We start from the raw sequence: 17,788 nt of genomic DNA, 5'->3' as shown, positions 1-17,788 counted from the left end.
TGAATATGTCTGTGAAGTCCATTTGGTCCAGTGTGTCATTTAAAGTCTTTATTTCCTTGTTGATCTTTTGCTTAGACGATCTGTCCATTTCAGTGAGAGGGGTGTTAAAGTTCCGCACTATTATTGTATTGTTGTCGATGTGTTTCTTTGCTTTTGTTATTAATTGCCTTATATAATTGGCTGCTCCCATGTTAGGGGCATAGATATTTACAATTGTTAGATCTTCTTGTTGGATAGACCCTTTAAGTATGATATAGTGTCCTTCCTCATCTCTTATTACAGTCTTTGGTTTAAAATCTAATTTGTCTGATATAAGGATTGCCACCCCAGCTTTCTTTTGGTGTCCATTAGCATGGTAAATGGTTTTCCACCCCCTCACTTTCAATCTGGGGGTGTCTTTGGGTCTAAAATGAGTCTCTTGCAGACAGCATATCGATGGGTCTTGTTTTTTAATCCAATCTGATAGCCTGTGTCTTTTGATTGGGGCATTTAGCCCATTTACATTCAGGGTAACTATTGAAAGATAGGAATTCAGTGCCATTGTATTGCCTGTAAAGTGACTGTTACTGTATATTGTTTGTGTTCCTTTCTGGTCTATGTTGCTTTTAGGCTCTCTCTTTGCTTAGAGGACCCCTTTTAATATTTGTTGTAGGGCTGGTTTCGTGTTTGCAAATTCCTTTAGTTTTTGTTTGTCCTGGAAGCTTTTTATCTCTCCTTCTATTTTCAATGACAGCCTAGCTGGATATAGTATTCTTGGCTGCATAGTTTTCTCATTTAGTGCTCTGAATATGTCCTGCCAGTCCTTTCTGGCCTGCCAGGTCTCTGTGGATAAGTCTGTTGCCAATCTAATGTTTCTACCATTGTAGGTTACAGATCTCTTCTCCCGAGCTGCTTTCAGGATTTTCTCTTTGTCTCTGAGACTCGTAAGTTTTACTATTAGATGTCGGGGTGTTGACCTATTTTTATTGATTTTGAGAGGGGTTCTCTGTGCTTCCTGGATTTTGATACCTGTTTCCTTCCCCAAATTAGGGAAGTTCTCTGCTATAATAAGCTCCATTATACCTTCTGCCCCTCTCTCTCTTTCTTCTTCTTCTGGGATCCCAATTATTCTAATGTTGTTTCGTCTTATGGTATCGTTTATCTCTCGAATTCTGCCCTCGTGATCCAGTAGTTGTTTATCTCTCTTTTTCTCAGCTTCTTTATTTTCCATCATTTGGTCTTCTATCTCACTGATTCTTTCTTCTGCCTCATTTATCCTAGCAGTTAGCGCCCCCATATTTGATTGCACCTCATTGATAGCCTTTTTGATTTCTACTTGGTTAGATTTTAGTTCTTTTACTTCTCCAGAAAGGGTTTCTCTAATAACTTCTATGTTTTTTTCAATCCCAGTTAGTATCTTTAAAGTGATGATTCTGAACTCTAGATCTGACATCGTACTAATGTCCGTATTGAGTAGGTCCCTGGCAGTCGGTACTACCTCTTGTTCTTTTTGTTGAGGTGATTTTTTCCGTCTTGTCATTTTGTGCAGAGGAGAATAGATTAATGAGAGAACAAAATGCTAGCAGGGTAACAACGTCCCCAGAAAATATACTCTAAACAAATCAGAAAAGACCTGAAGCAGTGGGAAAAGAAAGGGAAAGAGAGAAAAAAGAAAAAGAAAGAAAAAAAGAAAAAAGAAAAAGATAAAGATAAAAACAAACAAAAGCAGGACAAAACAAAACAAAACAAAAACAGAATGTGATCAAATATGATCAGGCTGGATTATAGATTAGTGCCACACACTAGATTTTGGGTGTATTTTGGTCTGTTAAAAGAAAGTCCCTCCCAAAATTTTAAAGAAAGAAAAACTTATATATGTACAAAAATAAGGGTTGATATGATGAAGGGATGGAATATGACTGTAAAGATGGAAATTATAAAAAATTTTGAAAAAGGATTTGATAAGTTGTTTGAAAAAAGAAAGAATAGGATTAAAAAAAAAAAAAGAAAGAAAGAAAAAAGGGAGAGAATGTGATCAGGCAGGGGAGTAGAAAAAAACCATACACTAGAGATTTAGAGTATATTTTGATCTGTTAGAAGAAACTATCTCAAGATTTTAAAGAGAGAACAACTTATATATATATGCCAAAAATACGGGTAACTACTATGAAGGGATAGAATATGACTTTAAAAATGAAAAATAAAAATGTTTTTTTTTAAAAAAGGGATTGATAAGATGTTGGTTGAAAAAGGGAAAAAGAAAAATTCAAAAAAAAAGAAAAAAGGAAAAAAGAAAAAAAGACAGTTAAAAAAATAATTAACTTTGAAAGACTAAAGAATCATGGTAAAAAAGCCATGAATTCTATGTGCAGTATTCTCCTAGCGCTGGAGTTCTGCCGTTCTCATTGATCGGTAAACTTGGTCTTGGCTGGCTGTTCTCGCTGATCTTCTGGGGGAGGGGCCTGTTGCCGTGGTTCCCAAATGTCTTTGCCGGAGGCAAAATTGCCCCGCCCTTGCCGGTCCGGGCTAAGTAATCTGCTCGGGTTTGCTCTCCGGAGCTTTTGTTCCCTGCAAGCTTTCCGTTCAGCTTTGGAGGCGGAGAGTGAAAATGGCGGCCTCCCAGTCTCCGCCCCGGCGGAGCCGAGAACTCGGGGTCCCGCTCCTCAGCGAGCCCCCAGAGAAAAGCAGTCAGTCACTCCCGTCTCCCCGGTCTCCGGCCCCACTCCATGCTCACCCGGCCTGTGACCGCGCCTTTCTATCTGGCATCCGACCCCGGGTGGAGTCTCCAAACCCAGCAGATCCCTGCGGTGTGCTCCCGCACCTCTCCTCCTGGGGGAAGAAGGTGAGTCTCCCCGGATCTGCCGCTTGTTGGGTCCCTGCTGGAGGAGCAGTGGCCCGACTGTGCCGCGGATCACGGTTTATGACAACCCCGAGCTGAGAGCCCGCGCCTGGGCTCCGTCTCTGCAGCCGGCTTCCCTGCTCCGATACCTGGGAGCTCTGCCGCACTCAGGCACCCCCGGTCTTTCTGTGACCCCGAGGGTCCTGAGACCACACTGTCCCGCGAGGGTTCCACCCCCCACTTCGCCACCAGAGTGACGTCCCTCAGCGGAGCAGACTTCTAAAAGTTCCGATTTTGTGCTCCGTGGCTCTATCACTTGCCAGAAGCGGCTGACGGAGGCCCCTCCCCCGCCGTCTATCCTCCCGAATATCGCCTCGGATTCACTTCTCCGCACGTCCTACCTTCCAGAAAGTGGTCGCTTTTCTGTTCAGAGAGTTGTTGCTATTCTTTTCTTCGATCTCCTGTTGAGTTTGTAGGTGTTCAGAATGGTTTGATCCCTATCCAGCTGAATTCCTGAGAGGAGACGAAATCCAGGTCTCCTACTCCTCCGCCATCTTGCTCCGCCCCTATTTTTCCCTTTTTCAACCAACATCTTATCAATCCCCTTTTTTAAAAATCTTTTTTATTTTTCATTTTTAGAGTCATATTCTATCCCTTCATAGTAGTTAACCTTATTTTTGGTATATATATATAAGTTGTTCTCTCTTTAAAATTTTGGGATACAGTTTCTTCTAATAGACCAAAATATACCCTAAATCTCTAGTGTATGGCTTTGTTCTAGTCTCCTGCCTGATCACATTCTCTCCCTTTTTTTTTTTAAATCCTCTTCTTTCTTTTTTCAACCAACTTCTTATCTTACCAATTCCTTTATAAAATCTTTTATAATTTTCATCTTTACATTAATATTCTATCCCTTCATTGTATTAACCCTTATTTTTGTACATATGTAAGTTTTTCTTTCTTTAAAATTTTGGGAGGCACATTCTTCTAACAGACCAAAATATGCCCCAAATCTAGTGTGTGGCACTGATCTCTGCACCAGCCTGATCATATTTGATCAGATTCTGTTTTTTTGTTTGTTTGTTTGTTTTTATTTTTTTCTTTTTTCTTTCTTTCCCTTTCTTTCCCCCCGGTTTCAGGTCTCTTCTGATGTGTTTAGTGTATATTTTTCTGGGGACGTTGTTACCCTGCTAGCATTTTGTTCTCTCATTCATCTATTCTCCTCTGGACAAAATGATAAGACGGAAAAAATCACCTCAAAAAAAGAACAAGAGGCAGTACCGACTGCCAGGGACCTAATCAATACAGACATTAATAAGATGTCAGAACTAGAGTTCAGAATGATGATTTTAAAGATCCTAGCTGGGCTTGTAAAAAGCATGGAAGATATTAGAGAAACCCTTTCTGGGGAAATAAAAGAACAAAAATCTAACCAAGTAGAAATCAAAAAGGCTTTTAATGAGGTGCAATCAAAAATGGAGGCTCTAACTGCTAGGATAAATGAGGCAGAAGAAAGAATCAGTGAGATAGAAGATCAAGTGATGGAAAATAAAGAACCTGAGAAAAAGAGAGATAAACAACTACTGGATCACGAGGGCAGAATTCGAGAGATAAGTGATACCATAAGACAAAACAATATTAGAATAATTGGGATCCCAGAAGAAGAAGAAAGAGAGAGGGGGGCAGAAGGTATATTGGAGCAAATTATAGCAGAGAACGTCCCTAATTTGGGGAGGGAAACAGGCATCAAAATCCAGGAGGCACAGAGAACCCCCCTCAAAATCAATAAAAATAGGTCAACACCCCAACATCTAATAGTGAAACTTATGAGTCTCAGAGACAAAGAGAAAATCCTGAAAGCAGCTCGGGAGAAGAGATCTATAACCTACAATGGTAGAAACATTAGATTGGCAACAGATCTATCCACCTGACAGGACAGAAAGGACTGGCGTGATATATTCAGAACAGTAAATGAGAAAACTATGCAGCCAAGAATACTATATCCAGCTAGGCTGTCATTGAAAATAGAAGGAGAGATAAAAAGCTTCCAGGACAAACAAAAACTAAAGGAATTTGCAAACACGAAACCAGCCCTACAAGAAATATTGAAAGGGGTCCTCTAAGCAAAAAGAGAGCCTAAAAGCAACATAGACCAGAAAGGAACACAGACAATATACAGTAACAGTCACCTTACAGGCAATACAATAGCACTAAATTCATATCTTTCAATAGTTACCCTGAATGTAAATGGGCTAAATGCCCCAATCAAAAGACACAGGCTATCAGATTGGATAATAAAACAAGACCCATCGATATGCTGTCTGCAAGAGACTCATTTTAGACCCAAAGACACCCCCAGATTGAAAGTGAGGGGGTGGAAAACCATTTACCATGCTAATGGACACCAAAAGAAAGCTGGGGTGGCAATCCTTATATCAGACAAATTAGATTTTAAACCGAAGACTGTAATAAGAGATGAGGAAGGACACTATATCCTACTTAAAAGGTCTATCCAACAAGACCTAACAATTGTAAATATCTATGCCCCTAACATGGGAGCAGCCAATTATATAAGGCAATTAATAACAAAAGCAAAGAAACACATCAACAACAATACAATAATAGTGGGGGATTTTAACAGCCCCCTCACTGAAATGGACAAATCATCTAAGCAAAAGATCAACAAGGAAATAAAGACTTTAAATGACACACTGGACCAAATGGACTTCACAGATATATTCAGAACATTCCATCCCAAAGCAACAGAATACACATTCTTCTCTAGTGCCCATGGAACATTCTCCAGAATTGATCACATCCTAGGTCACAAATCAGGTCTCAACCAGTACCAAAAGATTGGGACCATTCCCTGCATATTTTCAGACCACACTGCTTTGAAACTAGAACTCAGTCACAAGAGGAAAGTCAGAAAGAACTCAAATACATGGAGGCTAAAGAGCATCCTACTAAAGAATGAATGGGTCAACCAGGAAATTAAAGAAGAATTAAAAAAATTCATGGGAACAAATGAAAATGAAAACACAACTGTTCAAAATCTTTGGGATGCAGCAAAGGTAGTCCTAAGAGGAAAGTACATAGCATTTCAAGCCTTTCTCAAGAAACAAGAAAGGTCTTGAATACACAACGTATCCCTACACCTAAAGGAGCTGGAGAAAGAACAGCAAATAAAGCCTAAACCCAGCAAGAGAAGAGAAATAATAAAGATCAGAGCAGAAATCAATGAAATAGAAACCAAAAGAACAGTAGAACAGATCGACGAAACTAGGAGCTGGTTCTTTGAAAGAATTAATAAGATTGATAAACCCCTGGCCAGACTTATCAAAAAGAAAAGAGAAATGACCCAAATAAATAAAATCATGAATGAAAGAGGAGAGATCACAACCAACACCAAAGAAATACAAACAATTATAACAACATATTATGAGCAACTATATGCCAGCAAATTAGATAATCTGGAAGAAATGGATGCATTCCTAGAGATACATAAACTACCAAAACTGAACCAGGAAGAAATAGAAAACCTGAACAGACCTATAACCACTAAGGAAATTGAAGCAGTAATCAAAAATCTCCCAACAAACAAAAGCGCAGGGCCAGATGGCTTCCCAGGGGAATTCTACCAAACATTTCAAGAAGAATTAATACCTATTCTTCTGAAACTGTTCCAAAAAGTAGAAATGGAAGGAAAACTTCCAAACTCGTTTTATGAGGCCAGCATTACCTTGATCCCCAAACCAGACAAAGACCCCATCAAAAAGGAGAATTACAGACCAATATCCTTGATGAACATGGATGCAAAAATTCTCACCAAAATACGAGCCAATAGGATCCAACAGTACATTAAAAGGATTATTCACCACAACCAAGTGGGATTTATCCCTGGGCTGCAAGGTTGGTTCAACATCTGCAAATCAATCAATGTGATACAATACATTGATAAAAGAAAGAACAAGAACCATATGATCCTCTCAATAGATGCAGAAAAAGCATTTGACAAAGTACAGCATCCTTTCTTGATCAAAACTCTTCAGAGTATAGGGATAGAGGGTACATACCTCAATATCATAAAAACCATCTATGAAAAACCCACAGCGAATATCATTCTCAATGGGGAAAAACTGAGAGCTTTCCCCCTAAGGTCAGGAATGCAGCAGGGATGTCCACTATCACCACTGCTATTCAACATAATATTAGAAGTCCTAGCCACAGCAATCAGACAACAAAAAGAAATCAAAGGCATCCAAATCAGCAAAGAAGAAGTCAAACTCTCACTCTTTGCAGATGATATGATACTTTATGTGGAAAACCCAAAAGACTCCACCCCAAAACTGCTAGAACTCATACAGGAATTCAGTAATGTGGCAGGGTATAAAATCAATGCACAGAAATCAGTGGCATTCCTATACACCAACAACAAGACAGAAGGAAGAGAAGTTAAGGAGTCGATCCCATTTACAATGGCACCCAAAACCGTAAGATACCTAGGAATAAATCTAACCAAAGAGGCAAAGAATCTGTACTCAGATAACTATAAAATATTCATGAAAGAAATCGAGGAACACACAAAGAAATGGAAAAACATTCCATGCTCATGGATTGGAAGAACAAATATTGTGAAGATGTCAATGCTACCTAGAGCAATCTACACATTTAATGCAATCCCTATCAAAATACCATCCACTTTTTTCAAAGAAATGGAACAAATAATCCTAAAATTTGTATGGAACCAGAAAAGACCCCGAATAGTCAGAAGAATGTTGAAAAAGAAAAGCAAAGCTGGTGGCATGACAATTCCAGACTTCAAGCTCTATTACAAAGCTGTCATCATCAAGACAGTATGGTACTGGCACAAAAACAGACACACACATCAATGGAACAGAATAGAGAGCCCAGAAATGGACCCTAAACTCTGTGGTCAACTAATCTTCAACAACACAGGAAAGAATGTCCAATGGAAAAAAGACAGTCTCTTCAACAAATGGTGTTGGGAAAATTGGACAGCCACATGCAGAAGAATGAAACTGGACCATTTCCTTACACCACACACAAAAATAGACTCCAAATGGTTGAAAGACCTAAATGTGAGACAGGAGTCCATCAAAATCCTTAAGGAGAACACAGGCGGCAACCTCTTCGACCTCAGCCTCAGCAACTTCTTCCTAGAAACATCGCCAAAGGCAAGAGAAGCAAGGGCAAAAATGAAGTATTGGGACTTCAAAGATAAAAAGCTTTTGCAAAGCAAAGGAAACAGTCAACAAAACCAAAAGACAACCGACAGAATGGGAGAAGATATTTGCAAATGACATATCAGATAAAGGGCTAGTATCCAAAATCTATAAAGAACTTATTAAACTCGACACCGAAAGAACAAATGATCCAATCAAGAAATAGTCAGAAGACATGAACAGACATTTTTCCAAAGAAGACATCCAAATGGCCAAGAGACACATGAAAAAGTGCTCAACATTGCTCGGCATCAGGGAAATCCAAATCAAAACCTCAATGAGATACCACCTCACACCAGTCAGAATGGCTAAAATTAACAAGTCAGGAAATGACAGATGTTGGCGGGGATGCAGAGAATGGGGTGCCCTCCTACACTGTTGGTGGGAATGCAAGCTGGTGCAGCCACTCTGGAAAACAGTATGGAGGTTCCTCAAAAAGTTGAAAATAGAGCTACCGTATGATCCAGCAATTGTACTACTGGGTATTTACCCCAAAGATACAAACGTAGGGATCCGAAGGGGTACATACACCCTGATATTTATAGCAGCAACGTCCAGAATAGCCAAACTGTGGAAAGAGCCAAGATGTCCATCAACAGATGAATGGATAAAGAAGACGTGGTATATATATATACAATGGAATATTATGCAGCCATCAAAAGGAATGAAATCTTGCCATTTGCAATGACGTGGATGGAACTGGAGGGTATTATGCTGAGCGAAATAAGTCAATCAGAGAAAGACATGTATCATATGACCTCACTGATATGAGGAATTCTTAATCTCAGGAAACAAACTGAGGGTTGCTGGAGTGGTGGGGGGTGGGAGGGATGCGGTGGCTGGGTGATAGACATTGGGGAGGGTATGTGCTATGGTGAGCACTGTGAATTGTGTAAGACTGTTGAATCATAGACCTGTAATGTTAAAAAAAAAAAGAAGAAGAAGAAGATAGCAGGAGGGGAAGAATGAAGGGGGGAAAATCGGAGGGGGAGATGAACCATGAGAGACTATGGACTCTGAGAAACAAACTGAGGGTTCTAGAGTGGAGGGGGCTGGGGGATGGGTTAGCCTGGTGATGGGTATTAAAGAGGGCATGTTCTGCATGGAGCACTGGGTGTTATACGCAAACAATGAATCATGCAACACTACACCAAAACTCATGATGTAATGTATGGTGATTAATATAACATAATTAAAAAAAAAAGAAGAAAGAAGCCTGAATTCCAAAAGGGTTCATCTCAAAGAAGGCATTAAATGTGCCTTAAAGGAATACTTTGATAAGCCACCTGGATCATTCCCGAGTAACAAAACATGGTTACTAAACTTCCTTCTAAGGGTAGTGAGTCCAGTTTGCAGCTGGGCTATTGTTTCGCTAAGAGTTAGGAGAATGAATAGCTGTGATACTCTTTCTCACCTTTCTCCCTTGCAGCTTTAAAGAGATGTCTTTAAAATAGGTATTTATATCCATTTGAATGGGCAGAAACTGTTCAGCCTCCAATTCACCCACACATCTTTCCAGTCTAGGGAAAGGAGATCTCCATACAAGCCTACTGAATTATGCATCAGGGGCTTTAACAATGGGGAAAGGGTTCAATGTGCTACTGTACCCCATAAGATCATTGTACAAAATACTTAAAAGCTAATATTGCTTCTGAGGGATATTTAACAGTGTTACATGAGAAGAATCGCGACATGGCCCAATGGGAAATCAATTTTCATTTTCAACCCTTTCTGCAAAATCAGTATCTTTAACAGCAAGGAGATCATTGGTAGGAAAGAAATTACCTGTCAGACAGATAAACATTTAGTGAGACCGACAAAAAATGGATTCCTGGAGTTAATATGTACATCGCGAACCCAGCATTTTGTAAAAACATGCTGAAGTGAAATTAAAGACGATGCTTAAAGTCAATCAAGTGCTGCTATAGGGAGTAGAAACTGTCACCATGTATGTGTACGTGTGTTCATGATATTTACACAGATAGAGAAAGATAAAGAGATACAGATATAGAGATAATTATTTCATAATAAACTAAAACCTAGCAAGACCTATAGATACACAGAGAGAATGAGGTTCACAAAAACAAGAACCCCACAAAAAATAGAATCCATACTGGATCAGAAAAAGGGCTATCTATTTTCTTTAGTCAAATTGGCTAATCCTAATCAATTAAATGTGCAGAAATAAACAGAAATTGATTTCAGAATTCCACTGAAAAGAGATAGATCTAGAGAAAAAAGAGGTAGAGGCATTTAGAGCAAGAGGTATATCTTTAGATTTGAGTTCATTGGTGGTATATATTTTTAAAGGTTTCATTCAAGTTTGATCAGTTATTTTTAAAAAAAATTTTCATTATCCTCATTATGTCCCAGGTTGAAAGATTCTGTAGAAAACAAACGTCATTTACAGGGTATTATTTAAGATTCTAGACGTACTGCTAGATCCTTTTTATGTGATTTCTGAGTGGACATGTCATATGTTTTACTATGATATTATTGAGGACATGTCATATGTTTTACTATGATATTATTGAGATTTAACACTGTATGTCCAAAATAATCACTATATACTTAGGGAAAAAAACAGATTAAAAAAATGTTTTTTCTCTTATGACTTACACTTTGACTCTACTTAATACTCCATATCATTTTCTACCTACCTCCACGTTTTGCTCCAAAATCAGTTTCCAAATTTCCACAGGTTCTAATGGGGTGGTACCTTTGTTAGGACTAACATTACCATGTGAACCAACTGGACTGTGAAAATCTGGGTTATCTTTATTGCAGAAGTATCTGGATCTTACTTCACACCTGCAAAACTTTCTGACTTGCTAATTATTTGGAGAGCTTCTCATGACAGACCATGAAGACCCAACTCCATGAAGACATCAGACTCTGATATTTACAAGTTAGGGAACCCTAGAAAGTTACTTGACATCCTGAATCTTAGTTTCCCCATCTGTAACATACCTAGCTCAAAGGACAGTCATGAGGATTAAACAAGATCTTCTATGTATGATACCTAACATATGCCCACCTGCTTGCTGATACTTTCTTGCTAACTCACTCCCTAAGAAGACTGCTTCTTCAAATCCCTGAAACAGGGGTCCTGACATGAAAGAACAAATTGCCGGAAAAGGTCAAGTTCCTCCTGGCTTTTATAACCTGTTTCCTGAAACCTCACATGGAGTCCTAAGAATTTCCTCAAACAAATAAATCTCATTTACTGTGGATGAGTGACAGGATGATATTGGATCATCTACCTTTTCTTCTCTTCCAGACCATGGTCTCCAGGATAGAGGCTGTGTCTGTTCTTTTCTATATCCCTAGCAAGTGGCTGCTACATAATACTAAGTAAACAATAAGTTTGCTGAGTAAGTAAATGCCATTTTCACCTTACTGATGGAAGTTCCATGGCTACTGATGCCTACTGGGGCTAAGCATGCATTCTCTATGCCCCCTTGAAATACTGAATATTAAATTACTGACCTACTCTCTCAGAGACTAGAGCTAGAACCAGATTAGTTTTCCAAAATTCATCCAACTCTTTCTGTGGCCAATTCTACCCTCTCTCCTCTTCTTATTGACCCCATGTTGCTAAAGCCATGCATATTTTTAAACTGAGTTTATTTCATTTTTTTAAATATTTTATTTATTTGAGAGAGAGAGAGCAAGCATGAGCAGGGGGAGGGGCAGAGAGAGAGGGAGAAGCAGACTCCCCACTGAGCAGGGAGCCCAACATGGGGCTCGATCCCAGGACCCTGGGATCATGACCTGAGCCGAAGGCAGATGTTTAACCGACTAAGCCACCCAGGCACCCCTAAACTGAGTTTATTTTAATGGCATCTCACTTATGCTCTTCACCATCCTCTACCATGTAATTGAGATATTTCTATATGTATCCCATCCCAATATTAAGTACAAAGTTCTTTGAGATTATGACTGGGCCCTCATTTAAAGAAGTTTTTCAATAAATAATTATTGGATTTTGACAATAATTTGGCTTGGGGCCCTCTCAGAGATATTATTCTCTCAGAAGTCATTGATAGATTAGTTCTGAAGTTAGAATTGATTTAGGAGGATTTAGGCCATATGTGGACAGACGGGAGGGAAGGAGGATTTTAAGGAAAATTGCACAAGCAAAAGAGGAATATTTCCACAAGATGTTAAAAAAAAAAAAAGAAAAGAAAAGAAAAGAAAGCAGATTTCTGAGGTCAAATAAAACTAGGTTAAGCAAAATTAAATAAATTCTTTATTGCAGGATACCTCAAATCCTATCAAATGTCAAATCCTGTGCTATAATGGATTGTGAAATATACAAAGTTTCCTAACATGATTTGGCCATGAAAGATTTTTTTGTTTTTTTCTTTTCTCCTGGAGATTCTAAACGGATTAGTGGAAAATGCTGCTGTCCGTATGTATCCTGCTCACGATGGCTTCCTGTTGTGCACTGGAGAAAAGTCTTGAAAAGATTAATCCATTCCTTCTGAATTAAATCTTATAATATCTCCCTTGACCCTTTGTCCTGTCAATTCGCCAAGCATTTTTTTTTTTTTTATAGCTAATTAAACCTTAGGCAAAGTCACTGGTCTATAGTCTTTCCTTCACATTATCTGGGTCAGAACCCCATCCCAGACTCAAGGTCTAGCAGATAGGAACAAACAGTACTATTAAAAACAATACAGTTGTGGGGCGCCTGGGTGGCTCAGTCGTTAAGCGTCTGCCTTCGGCTCAGGTCATGATCCCAGGGTCCTGGGATCGAGCCCCACATCGGGCTCCTGGCTCTGTGGGGAGCCCGCTTCTCCCTCTCCTCCCTGCTTGTACTCTCTCACTGTCTCTCCTTCTCTCTCTCTCTCGAAAAAATAAATAAAATATTTAAAAACAAAACAAAAACAATACAGTCGCCATTATTCCCCTCCTGCATCAACATGCTTTGTAACTTTTGCTTAATCTAGCCTTCCACCTTTAACCTCAACAGAATAATAAATTTTTAGCATTTTACCTGAAGGATTACAGAGATGTTTTCATTTTCCCTGATTCATTTATTCAACAAGTATTTATTAAATGCCTACTATATGCCAGGCACTGTCTGAGGTTTGTGAGATACATCAATGAACAAAAAAAGACTGCTTTTATAGAGCGTAACTTCTAGCTGAAGGACGGAGACAGACAATAAAAATAAACCTAGTAAATAAGCAAATAAGTAGTTAAGTAGGTCATAAAGCATACATACTCTGGGAGAAGCAAACCAGAGAGTATAGGGTGGGATGTCGGTCGACACTGTAAATAAAGTGGTCTCCTTGAGATGGCATTTTAGGAAACTCAGGAATCGAGAGGAATAAACCGGAATGAGGCACAGGGGCTATTCCTTTACTGGAGAGACAGAAATACAATTTTAATATATTTTGGCAAGTGACAGAGCGAAGTTCAGGGTGCCACGGGAATATACGTCAGAGGAAAAATCTCTAATCTGGGTATTCTGGGAAGGCCGTTTGGAAGATGTAATTCCCGACATGATTTTTAAAGGTGAACGAACATGAACACAAAGCTTATTTTCTCTATTCCTGATAAACTGTCACCTAGATGAAGTGACAGCTAGATGAGTAAACCACTTTGGGAGCGTGATTTTAGGCAGAACTGTTTTAAATGTGACCCCTCTCACTCAGCAGTGAGAGAGGACCCTAACCACTCCCTGCTTCAGAGCTTCCATTTTTCCCATCTGATATCCAGAGTGAAGCAAAACAAAGTATTTGAAAGTGCTTGAAAAACATAATAAATAGAGAAATTATAGTAGCCTCGATCTTGTGGTTCGGCTTATAAGGTGATCGCAAGTGACATTTTAACTTGTGGACCTAGTATTTTTGCATGTTGTCCTTTCCCAGGGGAACTGCCATTGGAAAAAAGCTGCCTAGTCAGAAGGAAAGGGAGAGAGAGCCAGACATGGAATGTCAAAGCAGGAGGGCCTGCAAAAGGGAGCGAGGAAGGAAGCAAGTCTAGTAGTTTTCCATGTAGGTGGCCAACTCCTTGGCCTCAGCATGTTACCAGTCCTGAGGCTAAATGCTTTGTCAGTGTCTGCCCCTCATGAAAGGACTGCCACAGTGACCGCAGTGCCCACAGGCTTTGCTGAAAGCCATCTGAGCCTCAGTGGAAAGAAAGGGCCGTGTCAGACCAAGTTGAGCCCAGCGATGCGGATCCCCCTCCTCCAAGTGTCAGTCCAAATCTGGGAGCTCTGTCGTGCAGTCTGGAGGCTCCTCTTGTCCTGAAAGCCTAACCTTCAATTTGAAAATGTTCTCAAAGCTTTCCTCAAAATGAAAATATTTGTTCAAATCCTCAGAATGCAATAAGAAAATATCCTTCTAGCAAAAGCAATGACTTAGCATTTTGGGATTGGCACAAAAGTAGGAAAACAGAGCACAGGGAATCAGAGCTGGCTGGCTATTGGCTGGGTCTTGCTTCTGAGGATTCAATTGCCTTATGAACTTGGCTTAACTTCCCTCTTGATGGTTCTTGGATAGTATTCCTGAGACCTAATATTTTTATGTGCCCTAATTTACTTGAAGAATCTCACAGAGACTCACAATATTGGAAAACAGAGAGTAACTTCCACAACCCCTTTACTTTTGAGATGGGGAAACTGAGGTCTGGAGAGGTTTTATGACTTATATCGAAGGCCACATAAGTAGTGCCACAGCTGGGAACAAAACCCAGCTTCCTGACTCTTTCAACTACTGCAGATTACCTCCTCCTCCTAGAAACCAGTTTTCTCCTATTACCCTATTTATTCCTCAGTCACATGATGAAGTTTGCATTAATGTTAGTAACGCTCTTGGAGCAGACTCCGGGAAAACTATTCTCCAGTGTGTACTTTTTAGGGAAAAAACACATGAATGAGACACTAGGTGGTCTGAGAGAGGAACTGTAAATGATGACACTTCTTCCAAGTTCTCAGCCTTACAGAGCAGTAGAGCCAGCTTGCTTAACCTGTTAACATATTTGCAAAATATGGATGATCTGTTTCCATTTAGTGGTTACTCTGTGAAGTATTTGAGATCAGTGATGGGGTGAGTGGCTTTGGGAGCTGGGAAAAAAGAGAAGTGTCTGTCCCCTCCTTGTTTTGCTTTTAGTAGGAATAATTATGCTATACTCTACTAGACCCTTCCCCACGTTAAAACTCCACTTCTCTCCCTTCCTTGTATAGTTAAGCCCCACTTCTGCCTACACAATGTGAAGAATCCATCTTATTTCCAAACCAGGTCCCTGCATTGTGCAATGTTTTATATGTCGCTTAATTCTGTCATTCAACAAATGTCTGCATACTGGAGCATTGTGTTAGGTGCTGAGGTCACAAATGGTTTCTTGAATTCAACATCCATTCAACAAAGACTGGATTGAGTCAGTGTCTACCATATAGCAATTTCTGTGTGGGGTGCTGAGAGTACAAAGTTAGTTAAGATGGAAACATGACCTCAAGAAGCATATCTCTAGAGGAAGATAAAAGGATGAACAAATAATATTTAAATAAACTGAATTTATGTTAATAATTACATTGTCACATTTTCTTCTAATAAAAATATGCATGTTATCTAATGTTTCTACTGAGCATATGAGCATCAAATGCCATATTTCCAAAACAAAGGTAAGGAAGCTATGATATTAGCCTCATTCTCTTCCTATAATTTCTACAATGCTGTGGATGGAGAACCACTGTTTTTATCAAGCTGCTGCTAGGACTCAAGCCCAGTTCCTAACCCTGCAGTCCTCCTAGCATCTGAGATTCTGCAATGTCATCTTGCTATCTTATCCACTTTATAGATAGAACTACTAGTTTACCCACTTTCGTAACCTCTGAAACATCCCCCCTAGCTTGGAAGGACATAGTATCTATAGTATCTGTTACCATGACCTATGGATACCACGTTCCACCTGCCAGGCAGGGTCCTTTTTAACTTCCCCCATGCTCTTTGCAGTCATCGAGGCTATGCAGAACTGGATTCTAGGATCCGAGGTAGCCTCCAAAGAGGAATGGATGTGGGAGATGGTAGCATGAGTGTACTTCAGGAATATCAACTGACAGTTCCCTTTAAGATTCAGAACTTTTCCTTCCCTGTGCAAATATTAAACTAAGCGGTAACAGGAAAAGGTAAATAGGAAAGAAGATGTGGGCAACTACATCTGGTGTTGTCCATTAAGGAACTTCTAATCCTGTAGACTTGCTTTTAATAGAAACCAGATACCTTTAAGGTTTTATCTACGAGGACATCTTCCAGCATCATAAGAAAATCTACGTAACAAGAGAAGGGAGACAGTGGAGTCTGAGCAATGGACGGGTGTTAGTCACAACAAAATGGCTTTAAGACTTAAAAAGTCTGGATGTTCAAAGCCAAGTGGGGTTATTTATGAAGGCATGAGAGGGATAACGGCAGGACAGACAGCAAGAGCATTCAGCATGAATGTGTGCAAATGTCTCCAAAGCCAGACTGTGCAAGAACAGAGATCACATGGTCGAAAAAACCTAGCCCGCACTGTTTTATTAAGAGGTTGAAATTTCCTAGGCAGACACTACCGGGTAGCTAGGCTCTTTGTTGTTTTCCATGCCATGTAAATGTGACCCTAGAATTAAAGCAATTTTTCTACTTTAAGTTTAGACATGTCCTTGTAGAACAAGAGTCAAACACAAAACCATGACTCTTAAACTCTCCTAGTTTCGCCACTTCCAGAAGCAGACCTCGAGATAAGGATTTGAGTACAAAGGTTTATTTGGGTTGCGCAGACAACAATGGTAGATGAAGAGAGAAGAAAAACTGGGGGGGGGGGGGGCAATAAAGGTGTATTATTTTGGTCAATAAAGGTGTATTTTATTATGACCACTTTATTATGGTCAATAAAGGTGTATTATTAAGTCAGCTACCACATCGGGGAACTGAAGTTTAATCCCCTGGTACTTCAAGCCTGCTATGCTGGACCAGGTGGTCTGCTGTTGCTCCAAAGATACAGAGATGCAGAACTGGCACCTGGGAGTCTGCTGAGTTGCACTCAAAGATACAAGGGATGTGGGGTTGGGGGGCACCAAGACCATCTGCTGTACTCAGCCAAGAGGCTTAGAGGGCTGGCTAGTCTTGTGCCTGTAGTGGAAGGGAGGGTCTTCTCTTATGTCATGGTCATCTGCCCCAGTGGTGAAGCCCACAGGACCAGAAGAAACACTGATTCCCTTTTGAGACAGATTTGGGTCTTTAAACGAATGAACTCTCTTCAGACTCAAGCAACCTCAACAATAATGATAAACATGCATTGGGGAAGCTAATATATTTGGACTATTAAGATTTCTCTTGAAGACTTAGGAATTCCAGCCCCGGGGCTTGGGCTGATCTGGCTAACCACAGCAAGGTCAATTATGGCATAGAGAACGCTCTTTCAAGTCAGATAGGCGTGAGTTGGAATTCTGACACAATTATAGAAGCGATTCTGGTTCTCTGAGCCTCAATTTCCTCACCTGTCAAGCAGGAGTCAGGCCAGTTATATTAAAGGACTGGGGGAGAATTCTGAAAATCTGCATTATGGTTTGTGACAACTTGCAGGAATGCCACAGATATAAATCACAAAAAACATAAGCACCTTCGGAGCCCCTCGGATCTCTCCCAGGTGCTGAGCCCTACCCTGTTTGGAGCTCCTTATACAAGCCTTACTTATACAAACCACCTTACACAAACCTTACTGATCGAGGCTG

At 40.0% G+C, this 17,788-nt stretch overlaps 1 long non-coding RNA gene across 1 annotated transcript in view; it reads right to left on the bottom strand.

Moving 5' to 3' along the window:
- The window catches only part of LOC118554965 (uncharacterized), a 369,884-nt gene that overhangs the window by 155,304 nt on the left and 196,792 nt on the right, over positions 1-17,788 (bottom strand). The gene's annotated exons all lie outside the window — the stretch shown is intronic.

This window comes from Halichoerus grypus, chromosome 5, assembly GCF_964656455.1.
Source record: "Halichoerus grypus chromosome 5, mHalGry1.hap1.1, whole genome shotgun sequence".
Taxonomy (NCBI): domain Eukaryota; kingdom Metazoa; phylum Chordata; class Mammalia; order Carnivora; family Phocidae; genus Halichoerus; species Halichoerus grypus.
This window is presented reverse-complemented; position numbering and strand designations above follow the sequence as displayed.